This window comes from Mustelus asterias, chromosome 11 (assembly GCF_964213995.1).
Source record: "Mustelus asterias chromosome 11, sMusAst1.hap1.1, whole genome shotgun sequence".
NCBI lineage: Eukaryota > Metazoa > Chordata > Chondrichthyes > Carcharhiniformes > Triakidae > Mustelus > Mustelus asterias.
The window spans coordinates 11,025,598-11,036,942 of NC_135811.1; positions in this window are offsets into that span (position 1 = coordinate 11,025,598).

An 11,345-nucleotide genomic window follows, 5' to 3' on the forward strand; every position below is an offset into this window, starting at 1 on the left:
TGCTTTTGTAAAAGGGAAATCATGTTTAACCAACTTATTAGAATTCTTTGAGAAAGTAATGTGTACTGGGGAACCAGTAGATGTACTGTACTTAAATTTCCAGAAGGCATTTGATAAAGTGCCACATCAAAGGTTTTGCAGAAAAGTAAAGCTCATGGTGTAGGTAGTAACATATGGGCATAGAGAGAAGATTGGCTGACTAACAGGAAGCAGAGAATAGGTATAGAAGGATCTTTTTAAAGTTGGCAAGATGCAACCAGTGGTGTGCCATAGGAATCAATGCTGAGACCTCAACTGTTCTCAATTTATATCAATGACTTGGATGAAGGGATTGAAGGGATGGTTGCCAAATTTGCTGAAGACACATAGATAAGGAGGAAAGTAAGTTGTGAAGAGGACATAAGGAGGCTGCAAATGGATACAGATAGGTTAAGTGAGAGGGCAAAGCTCTAGCAAAGGGAGTATAATGTGGGAAAATGTGAAATTGTCCATTTTGGCAGGAAGAATAAAAAAGCATATTACCGAAATGGTGAGAGATTGCAGAGGGATCTGGGTGTCCTGGTGCACAAATTACAAAAGACGACTATAGAGGTACAGCAATTGATTAGGAAAGCTAACAGAATGTTATCATTATTGTCAGGGAAATCAATTTCAAAAGTAGGGAGGTTATGCTTCAGTTGTACGGGGCATTGGTGAGACCACATCTGGAGTGTTGTGTACAGTATTGGTCTCCTTATTTAAGGAAGGATGAAAATGTGATGGAAGCAGTTCAGAGAAGGTTTACCTGGAATGGGTGGGTTGTCTTATGAGGAAAGGTTGGACAGGCTAGGCTTGAATCTGCTGGAGTTTAAAAGAGTAAAAGGTGCCTTGATTGAAACATGTAATATCCTGAGGGGTCCTGACAGGGTGGATGTGGAGAGGGTGTTTCCCCTTGTGGGAGAATCTACAACTAGGAGTCACTGTTTAAAAATAAGGGAGATGAGGTGAATTTTTTTCACCTTTGGAACTCTCTTCTTGAAAAGTCAATATTTTTAAGGCAGAGATGGCTAGATTCATGTAAGCAAAGGGGTGATAGGTTATTGGAGGTAAGTGGAATGCAGATTTGAGGTTACCAACTGATCAACCATGATCTTATTAAATGGGGGAGCAGGCTTGAGGGGCTGAATAGCCTGCTCCTGCTTCTTGTTATATTCTGGTACAGAGATTTATAGAGTGGGTTTGTGTATTGGGAATTCAAGGGCAGGTCAATGGCCAAAATTGTCCAGCCCTTCTCAATGGTGGGATCTTCCAGTCCCAGTGATGGCGACTTCTGTGGCATGTTCCCCAGAGGCAGAGGGTGTGGGGCACACAAAGCCCCATAGACATCACCGGGACTGGAAGTTTCTGCCGCCGGCAAATGGCAGGCGGCTCTCCCGCCTGAAAATAGGTGGTCCAATAAATTCTGTGTTTTGTGCCTAAACAAAATGCTCTCCATTAAAATAAACAGAAGTTTTTGCTGTTGAATGGACCACACAGAATGCATCTGAATTCCCGGTAGGTGCTCCTGTCCTGTTTGGCACATTTATCCCATTTTCCAGATGTACAATCAACCAGTTGTCTGTGTGCGGAACATCCCTTTGCCGATATTGACTGCATTGTTCAGATTTAAACTCAATTCCATTGTTAAAATGTAAAAAAACTACCGCTTTGTCCAGATACAAAATTTATTCCATTGTCCAAATGGAACTCAATTCAGCACAGCGTTAAAATCCATCCGTGTATCTTCCATGAGGCAACGCTGCTGAATGCGCAGCATGAATTACTGCGCTTTGTTGCAATTTAAACATGTTCCAAAAGGCACCTTTAAATTTCATTGAACAGATTTTCTCACATTTTGCTTTCACTCTGAATTTCAGTGATTGATAACTGCAGCTTGCAAGTAGTCTTGACAGGAACAAGAACAATAACTTGCATTATTTAGTGCTTTTACATGTAATAGAAAGTCTCAAGGCGCTTCACAAGGCTGTTGGTTGGCACTGAGGCGCGAAAGGAAATATTAGGGTAGATGATCCAAAAGCTGGGTCAAACATACAGGGGGCAATTTTCAGCTGAAAATCTGGAGAAAATCAGGAAATGTGATTCATCTTTGGAGAGATCATATTCCGAGATTTTTCCTGCGCCCCCACCAGTGACACCGTGAAGTTGGCACCCACAAAGGGCAGGAACCCCATTTAAGTAGGTTTTAATTTACTTAAATATTGTTAACAGCACCCCCCCCCCCCCCCCCCCCCCACCTCACTATTGCTGATGACACCACCAAAGTGGGTCAGACCTCAAATAATAACAAGATGGAGTACAGGAAAGAGATAAAGAATCTGATGAAATAGTGCAACAACAATAATCTCTCTCTCAATGTCAGTAAAATGAAGGAGATTGTCATCGACTTCTGGAAGCATAGTGGAGGACGTGCCCCTGTCTACATCAATGGGGATGAAGTGGAAATGGTCGAGAGCTTCAAGTTTCTAGATGTCCAGATCATTAACAATCTGTCCTGGTCCCTCCATGCTGACACTATAGTTAAGAAAGCCCACCAACGCCTCTACTTTCTCAAGAGGCTAAGAAAATTCAGCATGTCCGCTACAACTCTCGCAATTTTTACAGACGCACTATAGAAAGCATCCTTTCTGGTTGTATCATAGCTTGGTTCGCCTCCTGCTCCGACCAAGACTGCAAGGAACTACAAAGGGTTGTGAATGTAGCCCAGTCCATCACGTAAACCAGCCTCCCATCCATTGACTCTATCTACACTTCCCATCGCCTCGGAAAAGCAGCCGGCATAATCAAGGACCCCTTGCACTCTGGGCATATTCTTTTCTATCTTTTTCCGTTGGGAAAAAGATTTAAAAGTCTGAGATCACGTACTCAAGAACAGCTTCTTCCTTGATGCCATCAGACTTTTGAATGGATCTACCATATATTGAGTTGATCTTTCTCTACACCCTAGCTAATACTGAAACACTATATTCTGCACCATCCCCTTTCCTTCTCCCCTGTGCACTCTATGAACAGTATGCTTTGTCTGTAGTGCACAAGAAACAAAACTTTTCATTGTATCCCAAAATATATGACAATAATAAATCAAATCAAATCAGAGATTCATACCTTTCAACGTGAGTTCACATTGGTGAAGTTCACAACAGGTTTGGCCAAATGACATTCAGTTGAGGGGATCCCTCCTGGTGGGCAGAGGTAATATAGCCCCCCAGGGGAGAGGGACATGGCCGGTCACTGCCCCAGCCTGCCCCTTGACACAGGTTGGCATTGCCAATCTAGCAGTGCCAACCTAGCAGTGCCAACCTGTGAGGGGGCAGTGCCAGAGTAGGCCCTAGTGGAAGTCCCATTGGGGAGGGGGGTTCATTTATGTGTAGTGGGGTGGTGGGGTGGGGTGGGGGGGGAGGCATTGGGATGGGGGGGGGGGGGGTGGAAGTCCTGATCTCTGTGGAGTCAGTCTTCCCAGCTCTATGAGGCCCTGCCAGAGTGACAGCGTAAACCACGCCCGCTCATTTAGTTTTGACTAAGAGGGTCAAAACCTGGAAAATTGATCTGTGGAGCTGGAGAGCTTCACATGGCTTTCTGTCTGAGCCTGGCACTTAGAGAAATTTTGGTTAGATACCCCCCATAGCTTTAAAGACAGCCTTTCAAGGAGGAGAGAAAGTAGTAGTTTGGCACGGTGACACAGTGGTTAGCACCAGGGACCCGGGTTCAATTCTGGCCTCGGATGACTGCGTGGAGTTTGCATGTTCTCCCCGTATCTGCGTGGGTTTCCTCCGGGTGCTCCGGTTTCCTCCCACAGTCCAAAGATGTGTCAGGAAACCTAGAAGGGTAAACATGTGGGGTTACGGGGATAGGGCCTGGGTAAGATGTTCTGTCAATGAGTCAGTGCAGACTCAATGTGCCGAATGGCCTCCTTCTGCACTGTAGGGATTCTATGATTCTAGTGAGGCAAAGCTGTACAACATTATTATTTTAACACTGAGATCAGACACAACTTGTTGTTAAACCACCCAAAGAAGGACATAAATTAGATGTTAAAGCCAAGCTTGTATTTCAGAATCACACACCAGGTTTGACAATATTTATCAATGGTTCTGATAGGTCTATTCTCTGATCTCACAATTAACTTTTATCTCCTCCTGTAGTCTAATTGGTTGAGAACTGGTGCCAATCAGTAGAAGGTATAACTAGTAAGCTTGACGATAACATGAAAATTGGTGGTGTTGTTGGTAGTGAGGATAGTCTTGGGCTACAGAATGATATTGATCAGCTGGTCACTTGGGCACAGCAATAGCAGATGGAATTTAATCCTGATAAGTGTGAGGTGATGCACTTTGGGAGATCTATTAAGGATAGGATATACACAATGACCGGTAGGTCCCTAGGGAGTACTGAGGAACAGAAGAACCTTGGTGTACAAGTCCATAGATCCCTGAAGATAGCAGCATAGGTAGATAGCATGGTGAAGAAGGCGTATGGAATGCTTGCTTTCATTAGCGGAGCATAGAATATTGGAGCAGGGAGATCTTGGTACAACTTTATAAAACATTGGTTAGGCCACAGATGGAGTATTGTGTACAGTTCTGGTCGCCACACTATCGGAAGGACGTGATTGCACTGGAGAATGTGCAGAGGTGATTCATCAGGATGTTGCCTGGGACGGAAGGTTTCAGCAATGAGGAGAGACTGGATAGGCTGGGTTTGTTTTCCCTGGAACAGAGGAGGCTGAGGGGGGAACTGATAGAGGTGTACAAAATTATGGGAGGCATAGATAGAGTAGATCGTAAGAAACTTTTCTCCATGGCAGAGATGTCTAAAAACAGAGGGCATAGTTTTAAGGTGAGGAGTAAGTAGTTTAGAGAGGATTTGAGGAAACATTTTTTCACCCAGCGAGTGGTGGAAATATGGAACGCGCTGCCTGAGAGGGGGTGGAGGCAGGTACCCTCACAACATTTAAGAAGCATCTGGACAAGCACTTAAATTGCCAAGATACAGTAGGCTATGGACCAAGTGCTGGTAAATGGAATCAGTATAGATTGGTATTTGATGGTTAGCATAGACAGGGTAGGCCGAAGGGCCTATTTCTGTACTGTGAAACTTAAAACTAAAACTTAACTTTCTATGACTCTAATCCAATCAGAAAGATAATATTCTGATAGCACTCAATGCACTTGTATAATTATTCATCAATTCGGGTGCACCTACAAGCAATGAACAAGTGGCATCAGTTTATGTATCACAGAAATGTTAAAAGAGTGGCCAAGGGGACTGTCCCAACAGGGGGAGGAGCCTTTAGAAAAGCTATAATGCTGTTTGAACCCAGACAGAAGCAGCAAAGCATTGAGAAATGACAGTGAGAAATGAAGGGTAGGGAAACCTCATGTGCAGATGTGAGTCTGTTCCTACACCCGCCTTTAGGGCTATACACCCAATTTTATATTGTCTCTCCATGTTCTTCCTATCAAAATTAATCAATTCACATTTCTCTGCCTTGGGCATCATCTGCCACCTGTCTGCCCGTTCCACCAACCTGTCTATATCCTTTTGAAATTTTTGCACAATGCTCCTCGCCGTTCCAATGCTTCCAGGTTTTGTATCATTTGTGAATATGTAAATTGTCCTTGCATACCAAGGTCCAAGTCATTAATATATATCAGGAAAAGCATGGTCCTAACACTGACCCCTGGGGAAATTCACTACAAACCTTCCTCCAGCCCGAAAAACATTCATTAACCATTACTCTCTGTTTCCTATTGCGGAGCCAATTTCATCTCCATGTTGCTACTGTCCCTTTTATTCCACAAACTATAATTTTGTTGTTTTGTGCAGCATTGTATCAAAGACCTTTTAGAAGTCCATATACCACATCAACAGCATTACCCTCAACTACCCTCTCTCTTACATCTACAAAAAATTCCAGAAAGTTAAACATGACTTTCCCTTAAGGAATACATGCTGTCTTTCCTTAATTAGCCCACAATTGTCCCTGTGACTATTAACTTTGCCCCAAATTATTATTTCTAGCTGTTTCCCACCACCACAGTTAAACCGACTGGCCTGTAATTGCTGGGCTTATTTTACACCCTTTCTGAACAAGGGGATAACATTTATGATTCTCTAGCACTACCCTGAGTCTAAGGAAGACTGAAAAATTGCAGAGACCATTGTCTCTACCATTTCCATTCTCACTTCTCTCAGTATCCTTAGATGCATGTTTTTTAATTCATTCGTGGGACATGGGTGTCACTGGCTGGCCAGCATTTATTGCCCATCCCTAGTTGCCGTTGAGAAGGTGGTGATGAGCTGACTTCTTGAATCGCTGCAGTCCATGTGCTGTGGGTTGACCCACAATGCTGTTAGGGAGGGAATTCCAGGATTTTGACCCAGCGACTGTGAAGGAACGGCGATATATTTCCAAGTCAGGATGGTGAGTGGCTTGGAGGGGAACTTGCAGCTGGTGGTGTTCCCATGTATCTGCTGCCCTTGTCCTTCGAGATGGAAGTGGTCGTGGGTTTGGAAGGTGCTGTCTAAGGATCTTTGGTGAATTGCTGCATCTCATCCACTCATGGTGCCTTATCAACCTTCAAGTAAAGATAACCTATAGCTCCCAAACTAACTCTTCTGTGAAGGTATCCCATTGATTAGCCATCTTACTGTCCATGTACGAGGATGGTGAATGTAGTGTGTTACAGCTCACTCAGGGAGTCCAAGTTGCTGTGGCAACATTGTCTTTTCCCTGCAGGTTATATTCTGGAGCTATGGGTAGTGATGGTAGATGTTCCATTATTCTTTCTATGGCATTGGCTGACTAGAAATCTCTCCCGCTCCTACCGCCTGTCAATGACACGTGTTAGCAGGTTGATACTCTATCTGCCACATTATTAACACACCTTCCTTGGCCATCAATTCCTGGAGTGGGTCTCAACACGGAATTTTTGACATGGAGGCAGAGACGGTACCCACTGCACCACAAGACCTTCCATCTGGTGAATAAGGTTCAGCTATTTGACTGTTGTCTATCCTGAGCGGCCTCAATGTTTGCTGAAAACAATTTAACTACTTTTTCTCATCAATATCTGTGTAAAGTTACACTATGAAATAATTAGTTACGTGATAATTTCTTGTTAACTGTATCAAAGAACAAAGAACAAGGAACAGGCCCTTCGGCCCTCCAAGCCCGCGCCGCTCCCTGGTCCAAACTAGACCATTCTTTTGTATCCCTCCATTCCCACTCCATTCATATGGCTGTCTAGATAAGTCTTAAACGTTCCCAGTGTGTCCGCCTCCACCACCTTGCCTGGCAGCGCATTCCAGGCCCCCACCACCCTCTGTGTAAAATATGTCCTTCTGATATCTGTGTTAAACCTCCCCCCCTTCACCTTGAACCTATGACCCCTCGTGAATGTCACCACCGACCTGGGGAAAAGCTTCCCACCGTTCACCCTATCTATGCCTTTCATAATTTTATACACCTCTATTAAGTCTCCCCTCATCCCCCGTCTTTCCAGGGAGAACAATCCCAGTTTACCCAATCTCTCCTCATAACTCAGCCCCTCCATACCAGGCAACATCCTGGTATCCTGGTATCGAATCTCCATATCTGTTGTGACATTGCCTGTATACCATTGTAATGTAAAGGTGCTTGGCAGAGCAAGTGTTGACATGGGACTGGAGAACAGCATGACCTATGGTATGATGTATAGAGTCACATGGTAAGAGACCCTGAGAGAACAATCTGGAACAGAACTCTGTAAATAAGTAGCCTGCCTGGTGAATCGCACCATGCATGATCATAGCCTGGGAACTGTAAATGGTTAAAGACTACCAATAAAGGGTTCATGTTTAAATATTCAAGTCATGTTTAAATATTCAATAAAGGGTTCATGTTTAAATATTCAAGTCTCAAGACCTCCTCATCGAGGCTTTGCTGGTGAAGAAAGGGATGAGTGCTGTCATGAGAAATGACAGAAGCATGGGAGATCAAGATGCAGAATCAGTCTGGGTAGAAATAAGAAATAGCAAAGGAAAGAAGTACTTGGTAGGAGTAATCTAGAGGTCCCCAAGCCTTAATTCTGCAGTGGGGCACAGAACTGCCCCACTGGTTATAAACCAGGAAATATTGGGAGCTTGCAAAAAAGGTGCGGCAATAATCATGGGTGATTTTAATATGCACAAAGATTGGAAGAATCAAATTGGCAAGGGTAGCCTGGAGACAGAGTTCATTGAATATATTAGAGATTGTTTCTTGGAACAGTATGTTGTGGAACCAACCAGGGAGCAGGCTAGTCTGGATTTGGTATTGTGTAATGAGGAGGGATTAATTGATGACCTCATTGTTAAGGATCCTCTCAGGAGTAGTGACCATAGTGTGATAGAATTCAAAATACAGTTTGGGGGTGAGAAAGTGGAGTCCCACACTAGCGTTCTGGAATTAAACAAAGGAAATTACATCGCCATGGGGACAGATTTGGCCTGAGCAGAGTGGGCAGGAAGGCTAAAAGGTCGGACAGCGGATGAGCAATGGCAGTTGTTTAAGGAGATACTCATGTCCTCACAACTGAAATATATCCCAGTGAGGAAGAAAGACAGTAAGGGAGGTAAAAACATCCATGGCTAAATAAGGAGGTCAAGGACAATATAAAGACAAAAACTAAGATATATCATATTGCAAAAGCCAGTGGCAGGCTGGAAAATTGGGAAACTTTCAGACATAAACAAAAGGATACTAAAGAAATAATAAGAAAAGCTAAGGTAAATTACGAAAGAAAACGAGCGCAAAGTATCAAGAAAGATAGCAAAAGCTTCTATAGGTCTCTACAAGGGAGCAGAGTCACTGGCATGAATATTGGTCCCTTGGAAGATGAAACCGGAGAGTTAATAGTGGGGAACATTGAAATGGCAGAGATGCCATTTTTCCTCAGTTTTCACGGTGGAGGACACTGGTACCATTCCTATAGGAACGGGCGAGTCAGAGGTAACAGAAAGGGTAGAACTTAGAACAATCGACATCGATAGGGAAAAGGTACTCAGCAAGCTATTGGGATTGAGGGCAGATAGGTCCCCCAGGCCTGATGGCCTGCAGCCTAGGGTATTAAAGGAAGTGGCGGCAGAGATAGTGGATCCATTGGTTATAATATTCCAAAATTCCCTGGGCACAGGAAAGGTTCCAATGGATTGGAAAAATGCTAATGTAATGCCCTTATTCAAAAAGGGAGGGAGACAAAATGTGGGAAATTACAGTTTAACATTTGTTGTTGGGGAAGCGTTAGAATCAATTATCAAGGAAGCAATATCAGGACAAAGAACAAAGAACAAAGAACAATACAGCACAGGAACAGGCCCTTCGGCCCTCCAAGCCTGCGCCGCTCCCTGGTCCCAACTAGACCATTCTTTTGTATCACATTTGGAAAGACAAAACGCTATCCATCAGAGTCAGCACGGTTTTCTGAAGGGTAAATCATGTTTGACTAGTTTGCTAGAGTTCTTTGAGAATGTAACAAGCAAAGTGGATAATGGGGATCCTGTAGATGTCGTATATCTGGACTTCCGGAAGGCGTTTGATAAGGTGTCGCATAAGATGATAAAAGGTATGGATAAAGTAGATGTGAAGCAGATGCTTCCACTCATGGGGCGTTCTAGAGGTCATAGTCTTAGGATAAGGGATAGCAAATTTAAAACAGAGTTGAGAAGAAACTACTTCTCCCAAAGAGTTGTGAATCTGTGGTATTCGCTACCCCAAAGTGCAGTGGATGCTGGGACAGTGAGTAAATTTAAAGAGGAGTTTGACAGATTTTTAATTGGTAATGGGTTGAAAGGCTATGGGGAGAAGGCAGGAAAATAGGGAAATGGGGTTGGCATAGTGGCATGGTGGCACAGTGGTTAGCACTGCTGCCTCACAGCACCAGGGACCTGGGTTCGATTCCTGGCTTGGGTCACTGTCTGTGTGGACTTTGCACATTCTCCCCGTTTCTGCGTGGGTTTCCTCCGGGTGCTCCGGTTTCCTCCCACACTCCAAAGATGTGCTGGTTAGGTGGATTGGCCACCCTAAATTGCCCCTTAGTGTCAGGGGGACTAGCTAGGGTAAATGCATGGGGTTATGGGGATAGGGCCTGGGTGGGATTGTGGTCGGTGCAGACTCGATGGGCCAAATGGCCTCCTTCTGCACTGTAGGATTCTATGATTGTAGGAGCATATCAGCCATGATCGAATGGCGGAGCAGATGGGCCGAACGCCCTAATTCTGCTCCTATATCTTATGAACTTTTATGAAATTATGAACATCATTGTGCACGATATTACCTACCATACTGTTAACTTTAAATTGAACATTATCACAAATCCCAATTGTCAGAAGACCAGTTTTCCAGACACATTGTTTATCCTGATTTGTTATCTGCTTTAAAACTTCCCCAATAAGCTGGGTAGTAACTGAGACAGAGGTTTGCTTTCAGATTCAGAAGATTTGGTTCAAATTAATGGTGTATGAAGCTGACTCAAGCACCAACATTCACTATCTAGACTCCTGACAATCGGCGCTAAATGGCAATAGGTGCTTGTCAATCTCCACCTTGGCAAGGAATCAATGTGAAAAATATATAGTTAACCAAAGCCTGGGAATGAGTATTTATTGTAGAACTCACAAAGAGCGGATGATTATTTACTGTAGAACTCACATAGAGCGATATCACTACTTTGCTTTCCTGTGACAGAAGGGTGGAAGTGGCTGGTTGCCAAGACTGCATGAACTGTAAGTATTAAAAGGCCTTCAGGGAAATGTCTCTGGTGAATGTTTTTCTCCACGTTTGCCAAGACAATATTGAAACTCACATTGAGTCGAATCGCCATCAGATGAAAATGTCATTGTGTATCTTGGCCATTAAAATGATGTTTGGTCACTCTGACATCAGCCAGTCCTCAGAAACCAGCACGATTTACTTTAAACCAGAAAATGTAATAATAAGGAGTGACAGATATTGCTAACTATGGGCCCGATTTTACCATTGCGTCACACCCGAAAACATGGTAAAGTCGGGGGTGAGGCCATTAACGCGATCAGTGCCCGCATCTGTGCAGATGGCCACTTTACCGAGGCCCGGGAATGGCTGCAATCCGATTCGTGCCCAAAACAGGCGCAACGGCGATTTAAATGCATTTGCATGCATTTAAATTGAATTAATGAACTGCCCGCCCAACTTTATCAGCATTTCCCCCTTTACCATCGCGTTCGCGCGTCCAGATTCGGCGCAAAACAGACATGCTCGGCAAAAGGTCTGTTTCAGGCGCTCCAGCTGCTGAAGAGGTGAGTTCAGAGCT